Raw genomic sequence first — 16,221 nt, forward strand, 5'->3', positions numbered from 1 at the left:
CGGAGCTTCATTGTATCTCTCTACAAAGATAAAGAGGGTGCATTGGAGAGGTAAAATTATTGTGAACTCAAATTGACAGAGCAATTAGTCATGAAAATTGTAGAGAGAACTTTAGATAAGTCATATCGGGGAGAAAGTATAACTCTTGATGGCTCTCACAGTTTGGTTTTGTCCCTGGCAGGAGATAAACTGATGCAATTTTTGTTGTTAGACAACTACAAGAAAAATGTCTGTCATGAAATAAACAATTGTATTGCATAATGGCGTTCGTAGATCTCGAAAGCTTTTTGATCGTGTTCCTTGTAAAGTTATCTGGTGGGCACTGAGAAAGATTCAAGCAAAATGGTGGAATTGGTTGATCTTGGAGACGTAATTTCTGCAGCAGGAGAATGCGATTATACAATAAAGTCGCGTATAAAAGCAGCTTAAAAAGCTTTCAGAGAACTGTTGCTGGTCTTAAGATCACGCCACCGGTCTTACAAAAAGAGTGTACAGTATACTTGTGTGCGATTTCAACAAATATGTTATGTGAAGTCCAACAATGCAACAACAACAATGATCTGACCACATTGCGATCATCCGTGTTGCTAGATCGACTGCTGGTTCTTGCTGATAAAAGGCTCCGCTGGTATGCACAATTGCACATGTAGAAAGATCTAACAGTGCATTGAAATTGGCCGCAATTTACAAATTCCAGGAAGACGTGGGGTTGGTAGGCCAGTCAAATTGGAGAGCGAGCGATATAATAATAAAAGCTCGTCGAGAGTGGAATTTGTTGAGATCTGACTCTTTGTGACCCTGAGAAGTGGAGTGAGATGTGCAACCTGCCACGTATGCAGCTAGCCAGTTATCTGGAGTGGGGACTACAAAACAACTGTCCCTCAAAACCTAAACGTTAAAAAATAAAACTCGACGACGATGAATGGAAGATGGAATGGAAGATTTCTATGGTGGAATGGAAATGGGATGGAAGAAAATTTCAGGATGGAAGATGAAAAAAAACGTCCAATAAGAAAATTTTGACAACCATTTTAAGGGAACAAGTGGTTGGGAGGAGTCTCTCCACACGATGATGGTTGAAGTGGAATCAATAATATAATAAACTCCAAACCTATCGTTCCGGTACCGGTAACTTTTGACCCTCGCGATAATGAGCCTTTAACACCAATTAATCTTCTACTGATGGTAGGCTATGTCCTTTACCAAATTTTCCCTTAGGTTGTTGGAAAAGAGGGACTGATGTTACTTTCGACGTCGGTGGGTTCAAATCCAATAAATAGCAAATCAATTTTGGCAAAGTTAGAACAGGCAATATTTGCCTCAAATTATCCAGCCACAAAAATGGCACCAGAAGAAAATAATCTTCTTGTTCATTGATCGACCACTCTCAGCGGCGCTCTAAGCGATCTATGAGTAAGGTTGTAGAAATTTATCCTGACAAGAGCGGAACTGGTCAAACTGTGCTTGTAGACCCAACATAATGTGGTAAAACGGCCAATATCCAAATAATGCTTCATCTAGTTAGATGGTATTGAATACTGAAAAGTTTGGGTGTTCATCAGGACAATTATCGTTTCTAGCACTATAGTTGCAACGTTCATCTGATGAATAAGCAATAAACCATCCTGTTTGTTGTTGCCTTTACTTTCAATTTCATCAGATGAACGTTGCAACTAGTGCTAGAAACGATCTAGATGGTATTGGTGAATAAAAGGTTAAGTGAACCTTTCAAAAGGTCAAACAATTGTGCACTCGATGTAGACCAAGTTATCAAAAAACTGGTAGTGTTGCACTCGATTTTGATTCAAATTTCTGCTGTTCTCCTTTATCACACCGAAGTTCGGTGGCTCTTTCGGGGTCTTGTTTTGTCTCGAGTTTTCGAACTACATGTTGAAACCGAGATTTTTTTTCGAGAACGCAAATCCCCGTTAAGCACTTTGGTGACAACAAATTTATTGGTGCATTGGCTTACTTGACAGACATTTTTTCAAGTTTGAACCAGCTCATTATGCAAATACAAGGAAAAAGTGTTACCATTATATATGTACATAATACAATTCAGGGCTTTCAGACAAAATTAGATCTGTGGAGTAGAAGAGTTGAATGAGGAATTCACGCATATTTTCCAACATTTGATGTTTGGAAAGTCAGTAGAAGTCGCAACGAGATTTCTGACCTCGAAGTCGAAATATGCCAGCACCTTGCCGCCTTAAAAAACAACTTTGATGGTTACGGTACTTCGAAGGTGAAAGTTTTAACAGTACTGCTCTTTAGATAACTCATCCCTTCGAAGCCGAGTTAGAAAGTATTGCTGACGATGATCTTTGCAAAGATCAATTGATTGATCTTCGATGTTCAATAACGCTTTGTTCCAAATTGTTATCGTGCAATGGTGACTTTTCCAAGTTTTGGTGTGATTAGTCAAAGAGTTTCCTACGCTGACTAAGCGTGCATTTGAAGTTATGATACCTTTTCCAACGCCACCTGTGTGATAGGCTACCTGTGTGAAGCAGGGTTCTTTTCATTGTTGACTGTTAAAACAAAGCATCGATCTCGCTTAGTTCCCAAAGACGACATGCGAGTAGCTCTTTCAACGACTGTTTCAAGAATCTCCAAAATTGTTCTTGGAAAGCAAGCACAAAAGTCTCACTGATTGACTGTTGAAATTGCGTGTCAGTTATTAATAAAAGAAAAAAATTTAAACATTTTTGTGTGCTTTTATCATAGTTATTTAGGACATTTGAGTAATTATTTTTCACAGGACCCCGTCAAGAACAATCGTGTCTTCGCCAAATAAACAGTTTGTTTTTGATATTTACCAAGGTAAATCCAGACAAAAAGGATGTTTTGCATTTCTTCGCATGGTTGACTGGACACTTTGTTTGTTTGTTTGTTTTTCATATCTTTATCCTGCATTGCGGGAAAGCGGACTTGAGCGCTATGCATCGGTGTACGCCTTCCGACGTACACCTGACCCACGCTGCAGCCGACGGTAATGTCTCTTTCCGGTTGTCTACTCTACTTATGACTTAAATTTGGTACTACCCATTACTCGAAATCGATCACTGGGTAGAGGCAATTATCGTAAAGTTTCTTGCCCAGAGAAACAACAGCAAGTGCGGGTGGCTAGAGTCGAACATGCAGGCTCTCGACTGCGAGCCCAACGCGTTAACCACTTGGACACGATGCATACGGTGGGGGTAAATTTCACTTTTTTTATTCGGCAAGGGGTAAACGAAACAAATAAGGTTAAGAACCCCTGATGTAGACTAACTTATGTTGAAGATTTAAAATAAATTCATTTTAATACATACATTGGTAGGGGTATGTTACAATTCGTTTATATTATACTACGTCTTGTAAGTGTAACCGTGTGTTTTTATCGTTTTGTGTCGCTGTTCAGTCAAGCTTGAAACCGTCGAAAACTTTTTTTTTCTTCAAGCTGAAGGAATCATTTGTGCGTCCCTTGACGTAATTTTTACTACTGTAGTTATCGTACGTTTACGGGTCAGACCAATTTACGGGTCAAACCAGTACATGCTCTCTGTCGATCTGAATATGTCCATCAAAATAAAACAGATATTGAGTGGTGGCTGCAACGTATTCCACAGTTTAAGACAGTTAGATTAGTGTATAGAGTCAAGACATCTGTTGCTGCATATACAGTATATAGATAGTATTAGTAATTATGCCAACTGTCGAAGTGCAGAAATGAACTTGTGAAGATCTGTAGGCCTATGCTACAATTATTTGGTAAGATATTGTTCTTTATATGATCAATTATGTCGTATTTTGGCGATATACTGGTTAAGAGTTTGTATTCTGAGTATCCGCTTACGTCAGATTAATGTTCTCGTCTATTGTTTTGTGATTACGCAACGTGGTCTTCTTTATACACGAAAAACAACAGTTAATTCTTCATTTCTATTTACAATTTTTAATATTGTCTCCAGAAACCGTCGCAACTGGATACCCGTCAACTATCAATGTCAACTCTACTATAAACCTCATTACTGCAAATCGTATCTTATGTGACGCGTTCAAAGACAGCGCTAAACTACTGCCATTTTGTGTACCCGTCGGCGTCCAGATTCATCCAATAGACGCCGTTACACCAAGTACACCTTTTATTGTGGGGAGTTGAGTTGAAACTACAGTACATTTGAATTGCTATGTCATCGCGTTGGTCAAAACGTCGAAAAACTATTTATGCTCGCAAAGAAATAGAAAAAAGAATTTGTGCAAAAAATAAATATGCTTATCCTGAAACTGAATCTCAGCACAATGGAAAAACAGTTCTAAGTTCCATTGTTAGTGTTAGTGATATGCCTCAAGAAGTTGCTAATGTTTCTAATGATGATTTTCAACATAAATACGTGGACACGGATCAATCGCAAAATGAGTTCGATTTGATTTCTTCGAATAGCTCCTCTAAAAGTCTTAATATTGATGCTTCCGCAAACAACAAAAAAGGCGATTTTAATGAATACGATTTGCCTCTACTTTTAGAAATATGGGCAGTAGAATGCTCAATAACTTGCAATGCTTTAGGCAAACTGTTGGATATATTGCAAAAATTTCACCCAAATATACCGAAAGACCCAAGAACTATTTTGTCCACATCTAAAGTGACTGGAATTGAAAGTATTGCTGGCGGATCTTATTATCATGTTGGTGTTGAAAAGAACATTCGTAAAGAACTTATTTGTAATTCCAGCTTGCAATTATCGGATGAAATTTTTATTAATGTAAACATTGATGGACTACCCTTGTTTAAAAGTTCGATGCATCAATTGTGGCCAATCCTTGGCATGGTTAATGAAAAGTCACTGCAACATCTGCAGCCTTTTACAATTGGAGTTTATGCTGGAGACCATAAGCCAAATAATTTAGAAGAATATCTGCAGGCATTTTTAAATGAAGTTAAAGTATTGCAGTCTGTTGGTTTTGTTTTTAATGATAAAACATACACGGTAAAAATTACAAATGTCATATGTGATGCACAAGCTCGCTTTTTCGTTAAAAATGTTAAATCTTGTGCTGGTTATCATGGTTGTGATAAGTGTACTCAGAGTGGTGTACACAATGGAGAGAAGATGCTCTTTCCAGAAGTTGATGCACCCCTGCGCACTGATTTAAGTTTTGAAAAAATGTTACATGAAGAGCATCATAAAGGGCTCAGTCCATTTCGTTCAATATCCTTGGGTATGGTCAGTCAATTTCCAATTGACTATATGCATCTTGTGTGTTTAGGAGTTGTAAAGAGATTGATTACACTGTGGCTTTCAGGTCCATTAAAAATTAGATTTGGTAAAATCATTCGTAAAAATATATCTGAAAAACTGTTAGCATTTAGATTTTCGATTCCACAAGAATTTGCTCGAAAACCACGCTCACTTGACCAAGTTCCTCGCTGGAAAGCCACAGAATTTAGGCAATTTTTATTATATACTGGTCCAGTCGTCGGGCACCATACCTGATTCAATGCATAAAAATTTCTTGTTGCTTTCTGTTGGAATTAGAATTTTATTGCATGCGGATTTATGCACATCCAGGTGTGATTTTGCTCAAAGTTTATTGATTGCATTCGTCAAACATTTTTCACAAATTTATGGTAGCAACAATCTTGTTTACAATGTGCATGGATTGGTTCATTTAGTTCAAGATGTCAAAAACTTTGGATCGTTGGACAATTTTTCATCTTTTCCATTTGAAAATTATTTAGGCAAACTAAAACGCTTAGTTAGGAAGCCCAGTCAAATTATTCAACAGGTTATTCTTCGACTTAAAGAAAAATCAAACGTTGACATAGGTAAATTACCACTAGAAAATGTAAATGTGAAAACGTCCTTATTACAAAGCCATTTTTCTGGACCAGTTCCTACTGAGCATGTTTCTTGCAAGCAGTTTAAAAAACTACAGTTAAAGAATATGGTTTTAACTGTATCAACGCCAAACAATTGCATACAAACTAAAACTGATTTGTGCTTGGTTTCAAATATATTAGAGTGTGAACATGGTATTTATATTGTTTATAAAATGTTTGCAAAAGTAGAATCGTTATTTGATTACCCATGTGATTCATTGGTTTTAGACATCTGCAAAGTGTCAAAACTTAAAAATGATTTGTTTGTTTGTAATGTAACGGAAATTACGCAAAAGGTAATGCCTCTACCATTAAATGCTGCTGCGTATGCAGCTTTTCCTGTTATCCATGCCTTTCGCTAGTTTTTTATTTCTGACCAGATTTAATATCACTGCAGATGTTTATGTGTTTTATGTCGTAAGTGGCTACATTTATATAATATCTTGCATGCAATATTTTACATATATCATTAGCTTAATATCTTGCTAATCACAATCATGCTACAAGACAGCTGCTCGCACTATGTACACGTCTTTTTATAATGAAACGGCTTACGGTATTAATATTATGATTTATAACCACTTTTTTTCGTATTTTTATTTTAGGGACATATGTTAACTGCAAAATGTATCAAGTCGTAATATTTAAAACAAGCAATGAAGTCGAATGTGTTCCATGCATATGGTTCAAAACCGAAACGCAGCTGTATTGGCCAAATTGCACTTTTTCAAAACCGATAGCTCACGCTATAATGAAGCAAACTGAGCCCGATGAATCGTGGGATGTATATGATATACAATTGGTGCCAGGTGGAAAATGTTGTAAGTATGAGTTTTTTATCACGAGTTTTAGTTGAGACGTTGTATTGTGTATAGTACAGTCGTCCACTTATTAAATCCACATTCGGACAGGACAATTTTGGGACCGGGTTAAATAAACTGGTGAGCTTACTAAGCAGGGGATGTTTTCTACATTACCAGAATGAATGGGAGTAATTCTGGACAGGACCAAGTTAGGGTGATGAGCGGGTGGGTCTATTAACCATGAGCTCAATAAGCGCGGATTGCTGTACTAATGCTTTTTTTTTTCAGCTACTTATCAAGAAGGATTGGCAAAAGCTAAACGAGCCGAAGAGCTTTCCGATCTGCAAACTGATGAGGAAATAAATGAGCTGAGCACGTTAAAGTAAGCATATTCAAAGAACTTTTCTTTATGTTGGAATAGATACAGTGGTGTGAGCAGAAAAGTTTCATGGGAAAAGGGTTTTGAAAAAAATTGTATGATAAGCCTACAATTTGAAACGTAACCAACATTTACTTCATAGCAGAAACAAAAGTAAACCCATGACAGGTCACAAAACGTAGGCTATGCTGTAATATTGTGCTGATGATGAGGGCCACAAGATGGTCGAGCAAGCTTTACTACCTTCACCGAAAGTATTTGTTGGTATAGTTGGCAATGCAAAGTAGCCTAAATTGTGGATGCAATCTACTGTTTATCCAAAACTTTGACCTGTCTTTCCTTTGAAGCGATTACGTTTTTCAATTCAGTTACGTTAAGATTGCGTTTCGTAGTAAAAAAGCATTTTAAATACTCGTACTCGTTGCAGTGCTTTGCTTCTCCTTTGCGACAAGAAAGATGTTAGGTTAAAGATGATAAAAATTTCTGAACCTCTGCGATTAATTGTTAGGCTATTTATTTGTCAAACGAAATAAAATTTTGAAATACGCTGCATTTTATTCGAAACATCCCTAAATGAAAACAGTCAGTAGGCCTATATTTAAAATATATAAACACGTTTTACGTAATCCCACACATTTTTTCCTTGGCGTTTTCAACCTTGTAAGCTACGATTCTCATGCATTAGCATTTCTTATTTATTTAAGCACATATTAAAACCAAATCGCTATGATTTCGAAATCAAAGATGAAACAATTTTCCGTCAAAATAAAACGCAGTTTTGTTTTAAAAACGCTTCAACGTAACACTAAAGTTGCTCATGCTCATCAAACGGTGGAAGCTGTTGCTTACTAAAAAATAGGCTAGCGTAGCCACTAGCAAAAAAATAGACCGTTATTCAAACAGGTGGTCTTCTTCTTTCCTGTAAGACAGGATTGTTCAAATTTCAGGGCAGGTGGTGGAAAGCCAGACTAGTGCGTTACTGGATAGATGTGCACTGTACAGTACGCATTAATAATATATACGTAAATGTATTTTGCCTATACGTATACGCAAATGGCCTATACGTAAATGTATTTTGTATTTAACTAACTTTGTACTAAATAACTTTGTAGGCTACATGAAGAGTAATGTTGTGTGATTTTGGAAAGAAGGCAGTAATTTACTTGCATTTGGCTGTGTGCTTGCCTGTCTTCTTGATGAAGCGCATAAAATTTTGAAACGTATTATTATTGTATTGTCTCACTTGTGTGAGTCTAAATTCAGTATTCATATCATGCTTTATTTTTGTAAAAATAACATACTACTAGGCTAATACTTTTATTAGTAACCTTATTCTTTGTAAAGACTATTTGAATAAAGGTACCGTAATTTGTATTTTTGTAGAAGAAAAAAGAGAAGGCCTTCACGGTATGTTGATGCCAGGGTTGAGGAGTCTGACGATACTGATCCAGAAGGTAGTCAATGTAGTTCTCCAAGTATTCATGTTTTAAATATTTCATGGTTTACAACTTTTATATCCTTGTGTTTCCTACTACTATTCATTATCTGAATGTGTGCCTGAGTTCTGACATACCTGTAGCTTAGTTCTAGGCTACTGTGTTGCTTAATGCTTCATAACGGAGAACTGAGTGCATTAACTATTGTCTTTACGTTAATTTGCATATTTAATTGGCACAAAAATGCAATAGTTTATTTTTTGCCGGCATTGCTGCAGATCATTCATAAGCTGGTGATCTTTGAAGCATTAGAATTATTTTATTTTCATTGTCAGAAAACCCTGGTTCTTCAAAATCAAAGCAGAGGCGAATGGAATTTATCCTTCCTAATCCTCCACCTATTTTTTTGCCTGAAAGTGACACGTCCTCACCAAAACACAAGCGGTCAACATCTGTTCAAAGTAAGATCGTATAACATGGGGTATTTTTCCTAAGGCAAACTAAATGAATCAGGATAGCATTTTTGACAGCCACTATTTCATTAAATAGCTGTGTTGGTACAAGGCATATCTTGTTTAGAAGTGGAAGTATGCCAAAAGTTGCAGTGTTGTGAAGATTAAACGCTTTCTTGGAATGAAACAGTGCGCATTTATATTGAATTGCTAAATTTTGTGTTGCAATGTTTATGCTTTCAGATGCTAGTAATTCTGGGTCACTTATGGATGTGTCTACTACGTCCCAACATAGCTCCATGTCCCTAAACAGCCAAGAGAGAGATGTCTCTTCTGTGGTTCAGCTTTCACAAGGTAAAAACTAACACCGAATTAATGCTGTTTTAATTTGTTTGCCCAAGGAGTTTGCAATGATCTTGTTTTCACTTTATCATAGCGTTGTGCTTATTGCAAAAATTTAACTTGTTGGTTGGTTTTGAAACTTTATCCTCGGACTGACAAAACCTTTTACAAACTCAGATGACGTTATCCAAGAACTAGCTGAAATAAAGGTGCAGTTAACATCTCAGTCCAAGGAGATGGTGGAAATGAAGAAATTGCTGCGCAAAATATTGCGTTCGAATAACGCATCCAATTCCATGGTAACAGAGCTTCCAGATGGAATTCCAATTCCATCCAAAACTGTGGAGGAATTGGAGCATTTAGAAGGTCTTCTCGTTGATACGGGTATAAAAAATGCATTGGTAAGTAGTGATGCACGAAGGCAACATTTAGGCCGGATGTTCCGGCTTGAAAATTGCAACTCCGTCCGGAACTTCCGGCCTTGGTAATATCTACTTCTTACTGAATACTTAATATTCCAACTGGTTGGTAAACGGTTGTTGGTACATTACGCTCACCAAGCAGTGAAGCGGTAACCAAGAGCTTTTTAAGAAGGTGCTTTATGGCAATGCTTAGGATGGCCGCTAGGGTCTTTTAAAGGAATACATTTAGGAATAAACTTTTGATAGATTCAAGTTTTATTGATTTCAATGTTTTCTATTCACCCGATGTTGCATTCATCATCATTATCATGTGCCGTCTTCCGAGTAGAAAGTTGGCAGACAATTCTTTCCACAAGTCACATTTTTCCGCTACTCTTTTTGCTTCTTCGATGCTTGACAAGTCACCCCAGTGTTTTACATTATCTCCCCAAGTTCGTCTCCTTCTTCCCCTGCACCTATTTCCTTCCACCATACCTTCAATAACCAGTTGATGTACTTGTCCTGCCGATCCTCTCAAAATATGTCTCGCGAATTTCATCTTTTGTATTTACCAAATCGTTGGCCCATCTATCTTGCACTCAAATTATTTTCTAATTAATGTCGCATTGAAGACTTTCAGTTGACTTCCTAAATCCCATTTTCAACCGTATGTGTATTCTAGCATTATTACAATACCACAATGATAAAAACAATTAGATTCACTCAAGGTCACAAACGTAACCACAGCCACATACACTTTCGGAGTCGGAGGGTGTTCCATCATCATTGGTAAGTAATGTAGCCTACAATGTAGCCTACATATCAAGATAATTACTGTCGCAACCCAGTGTCAGTAAATATAGTTCAGTAAGCAGATTATCGGTGCGTAATATTTGTTTCTGAGTATTTTATGTTTTAGATTTCTCGCCTTTCTGTGGTGGGTGGCTCGTCAGTGAAGGAATGTAGCTGGCGAGTGATGGAGAGCATCATTTTCAATCCACTGTGTGAGAAATATAATTGGTCGGGAAAGAGTGGATGGAGAGGAAATTCTAGTTTGCCACAAAAAAAGGCGCTATGTTCTTTGAAAAACATTGTGGATGTCATAAAAAGTAAGTAATCTAGCGCTCAAAGATTTAGTTTCCATATTAAACTTTAGGATGAAATCTAACACCAAAAACACACACCGCAAAAACATAAAGAAATAGTGAAATAATTTTCGAACTTTACTCTCATGGTATAAAGTATGAAGACACAAAAAACTGTAATGGTATGTGAGAACGTCAAATTGTGCAATCATAGGCGCCCACTTTTCAAATAACCTTGGGGGGCGAGAAAGGCGATGACGTCATAACCATAAAGCTATTTTACTCAATTAAAATAGTCTTTGATTAAGCTTATTGTCTTGTTTATATTGACACCTAAATCGCAAACCGAATTTATTAGAACTACTGCTTGAAACGATTAGTTTTACGCATGCAGTACGCCTAGTCGTAAAAATTTTGATATTGTTAGCTCATAATTGGAACAGTTGGAAAACAAGCCGATTCATTTCCTTTTCGTGCGAGTGAATAACAAGGACAACACTAAAAGGCGGAAATGCGGAAAGGCGGAAATAAGCAGAAATTACTTAGAATTAAAACAGTCATAGTATTTAATGATCTCACAATTGCTTCTAAATAATAGATTTCAATGATATTTCAACATAAGAAAATGTTCGGTATTGAGTTGTGGCTAAAAATCGCATTTCCGCCTTTTTCCTATTTCAATAAATTCCATTACATTTCGAAATTTACTCCAATAACTGTGGAATTAAAACAGTCAAAGTATTTAATGACCTCACAATTGCTTCTAAACAATATCTTTCAATGATATTTCAACATAAAAGTAGGTTCGGTGGTGAGTTGTTGTTAAAAATCGCATTTCCGCCTTTTTCCATGTTGCAACATTTCATTCTTTCATGATGAAGTTATCGCTATGTTAAACAATATGGACGCCAAGATCGTACTTCCGCGTTTTCTGCATCGGCATTAAATCGCTACTTCTGCGGACAATACGCCATTTCACGCCCGGCATATTTCCGCGTTCCGCATTTCCGCCGTTTAGTGTTGCCCGAATAACAACGATCAAGACAGCGAAGTCATTGAAATAAAACGCTAAAAATCGTGATTTCCAGCAGAGTGGAAACCCGCTATCAGTTTTATTAACCTCGTTTTGTTCGTTTTGCTAATTACTTACCTTCAAAGCGCTAACAAAGGCGAAGTGTTTTCTCTTCTGTTTTTTATCGAAAGTTTTAATAGTCTTTTAATCGAATACCGTATACCCGAGTATAGGTCGAGATGTTCGCTAGTGATTTTCACCTCAACACAGCTTCAACTTATACACGGGACAAGCTGTTGTCTCCAGCTCGCAGTTTTCAAAATGAACGCATTTTTACTGCTGCAAAATCATTGCTGACGTAGATTACGGAGTTTGAAATGGTGTCGGCCGAATTAAAAGTTTTGAATACGTTTATTTGCAGTGATTCGAACTTAATTTTCAAATTTAATGATTTCTTGTCAATTCTAAATTTTATGCACTTGTTAAGCAATATGCAAAGCTCACGAAACAAAACAGCGGAAAGAGCTGTTTTAAGAGATCGATTTTTTTATTTTTGCGTGTAGGATATAATCGTTCTTATTACGTAACATTCCATGATCGTTTCTACCACTAGTTGCTACGTTCATCTGATCGTTGAAGTCGACGTCAAACCTTAGCGGCCCTTAGCGGCCCCCATATGAGAAAGTCATGCGATCAGCTGCTGTTTTGCGGGCAAGAGCAACGTAGGCTATTTTTCGCTTTCGGCATTCTTTAAGTCCGTTTAAATCAGGGGTCACCAAACTTTTTTCTCTGAGGGCCGGATTGCTGCGAGATTAACAGCTGCGGGCCGGTTGTAAATTGCGAAAAGATATACAACTATTTAAATCTCCATTGACTTGAATTGAGCACAATAAATAACAAAGTCAGCGGTGGAATAGCAAAGTTGTGATGAAAATCGAAAGGTTGCTGGAAAATTTATCCCCTGCTGTGATACACTACAGGGCATCGTGTTCTTGAAAAAACATTACATCTTTCCAAATTTGGCCTAGGCTGTCCCCATTTGTGGTGGCCTAATGATAAAAAAAGAATCATTAGCAGGTTGCGTGTTGCTCAACAGCAACGTCAGTCCTTTACAAAAAGTATGGTAACTTTTTTTCCTTAACAGTTGTAGTGTAACTGTTATTTCTGCAGCACGTGGCGGGCCGGATGAAATTAGTTCGCGGACAGTTCCGGACAGCAGGCCGTAGTTTGGTGACCCCTGGTTTAAATGATCAAAATCTCTTTCGCGAAGTGTTTTATCTTTGAAACACCATTTGTAATAACCATTTTTGTTGCCCCTCAACCATGAGTTTACGGGGGGGCGCCGCCCCCCCGGAAGTCAGCGCGTATGTTGTGCATAATAAAATAGTTGTCTCTACAACAGGTAATTGGTACAGCATAGTGATGCCTAGCTTATTTAACAAATTGTTTACTGCTTTGGCATAGGCTAGATTAATTTCACTGGTCAACAAATTTTAAGTAAGTTTTGTAATCAGAGGTACAAGTAAACTTTTCTAAATAAAGTTTCTGCGCTGATTCCGAATCTGCGCTCGTTTTTTCTTCACCAAATTTGGTTTTGAAAAATTTTACACTTTGATATTTTAGGTAGTTTTACGTATTTTAGTCATAAAAATACGTTTCTAAAATGCAGCTGGTAATCGCAATTCATTGAGAAATCCGCGTTGTGCAAGCTTGAGATCAAAATTGTCACTATTAGGTAAAATTGCGTCGCATTTCCATCCATATAGGTCATATTTAAACAACAAAAACTCAAATATCTCTGAAACCTGGTGTGCTGTAGAAAAAATAAGCACATTTGCGGAATCAGCGTCAAAAACCCTTCAAGAATCACTTAATTGGACCTCCATTTCAAACTTGCTGTTGGCCAATATTGTTTGAATGATTATTGGTTATGTAATATGCTCATACCATATGTACGAGCATATATGGTACCATATGTATTGATGTTACAGTTCTCTTTTCTTGACAACATTTTAATCCTTGTTTTAGGAGCGGTTCTACAAAACCCGGTGCTGACTACAGCTACCGAAAAAGAGATAGAGAAGGCAGCCAGCACCTGGATGCGAAATTGGCGTGATCGCCAAGGCGGAAGAAGACACCGAGTTAGAGCTGAGGTTGTCAACAGTTAATTGTTTTGATAACAATAAAAGATGCAAGTGGTAAATAAGTTGTGTTGCAAAACCTGTCAAAAGAATTCCTAAAGACATTATGCTATTCCAGAACGTCAGAAGAACAGTTTCAGTTATCGAGCAATACTCATCAGTATTGGTGTTGTACCATAGAATCACATCAAAGCGGCGCGATAGTTTCTTTACAGTTAAGGTAGTGACAGATTATCCGTGTACAGGCACCATAGGTCACCCGTACAAAAACTGTATTGGCCCAACGCGCTAACCAGGTGCACGAATGTACGGAGCCCGTATTGACGCTAGTAGCCTACAGCGCAAATACAGGTTGAGGACATTGAGCCAGTACAGGCAACATGCGGTCACCCGTACAAACACTGTATTGGGCCAGTGTTTGGCTGTCTACAGGCACCGATACAAAGATTGTATTGGCCAAACGCGTTAACCAGGTGCACGAATGTACGGGGCCCGTATCGACTCCGGTATAGTGCCAATACAAAGTTAAGTGCATTGGGCCAATACTGACTATGTACAGGCACCATACGGCTACCCGTAGAAAAACTACATTGGGCCAATGCTGGCTGTGTACAGGCAGCATACGGTTACCCGTACAAAGACTGTATAGGCCAAAGACGTTGCCAGGGTGCAAGAATATACGGGGCCGGTATTGGCACCAGTACAGTGCCGATGCAAGTTAAATGTATTGGGCCAATGCTGGCTGTGTACAGGCAGCATACGGTTACCCGTACAAAGACTGTATCGGCCCAAGACGTTGCCAGGGTGCAAGAATATACGGGGCCGGTATTGACGCCAGTACAGTGCCAATACAAGTTAAATGTATTGGACCAATGCTGGCTGTGTACAGGCAGCATACGGCTACCCGTACAAAGACTGTATCGGCCCAAGACGTTGCCAGGGTGCAAGAATATACGGGGCCGGTATTGACGCCAGTACAGTGCCAATACAAGTTAAATATATTGGGCCAATGCTGGCTGTGTACAGGCAGCATACGGCTACCCCGTACAAAGACTGTATCGGCCCAAGTTGTTGCCCGGGTGCAAGAATATACGGGGCCGGTATTGACGCCAGTACAGTGCCAATACAAGTTGCCTATACAAGCTGATATTGGGCCAGTATTGGCCTAATGCTATGATGTTTGCTGGGCACTCCTCCGACTGCGAAGTCTGTGACTCCAAACTCCACTCCTGCTCCAAATAATTTGAGTTTGGAATGTTTTCAGAATCTCGCATCCTTCACAGAACGCCCAGGAAGTTAAAAAAACGTTGGATTAACTTTTTCAATAGCGAATACTTCTTCTGGTGTCATGTTTTTGAGGCCCGCAGGTATGCATGCATGTCGGGCATTGATATCGGGCCAAAACTATAGCATTTCCACTTCCCTGGCTACGCCCTTTAAACAATTTTATGAACCGCTATTGTAGGCTATTTGAGACTGCGATAATCAGACAGGCTTTTTGGCTACTTTTGTGCTTTTGCACTTTTTGCTTTAGGTCTATGTGTAGGTGAGCTTGGATTTGGTTTGGTCTTTGAATCTTTATCCTCGGACAGGACAAAGCCTTTATAAAATACTCCTGGTAGTTTTGCATAGGCCTACTTGCTACTTGAAGAGCCTTTTGACTGAGGGCCAGTTACCAAGATTGAACAGAGTGAAGTTTTCCGACTTCTGAAATATTCTTGCCGGAGAATTATTCCATCCACTATGTGCCGCTGAATGGAGAGCAGTCCTGAAATGCGTTGCACAAGCGCACACCTCGAGAGTCGAACCAACGTCGCTTGATTTTGAGTTTAGTGCGTAACCACCCAGATAACGGGGCTAATGGAGCTTACTTGATTCATTGAGGGGGAATTTTTATCCTTAGATTCTGAAAACAATTTAGACGCTTAACCCAGAAAAATCACCTCTGAGTTTAATTTGGTAGACCACATAGAAAGCAAAATGTTAAACACAACCAGACTTCGTTTTTCTTATTCTTGGCGCCAAACATTCGCATTGTCCAGAACGAAGACGTGGATGGTTGTCAGTCGGCAATGTCTCAACCGTCATTGCACGCACAGACGTTGGGATTTTTCACTTAACTGTGCACGTGCATAGGCCTACTTACCCATGCGGGGTGGTATCCTGTTAGTGTGGCGCTGAGGATTACACGGCTGGTCACATCATTAATGTGTGCACCATCTTTCATTTTATAAGCGGAGGATGCCTATATGGCTACGTGCTGTTGTCCAGGGAAAAGTAATTATGGAATGATAGGAAAGCCAT

The 16,221-nt window shown here is 38.5% G+C and overlaps 1 pseudogene; it reads left to right on the top strand.

Annotated features, from left to right (window-relative positions):
• The first annotated feature begins 4,325 nt into the window (after nucleotides 1-4,325).
• LOC145775519 (uncharacterized) lies at nucleotides 4,326-13,958 on the top strand (annotated as a pseudogene).
• The last annotated feature ends 2,263 nt before the right edge of the window (nucleotides 13,959-16,221 follow it).

This window comes from Aplidium turbinatum, chromosome 8 (genome assembly GCF_918807975.1).
Source record: "Aplidium turbinatum chromosome 8, kaAplTurb1.1, whole genome shotgun sequence".
Classification (NCBI taxonomy): Eukaryota; Metazoa; Chordata; class Ascidiacea; order Aplousobranchia; family Polyclinidae; genus Aplidium; species Aplidium turbinatum.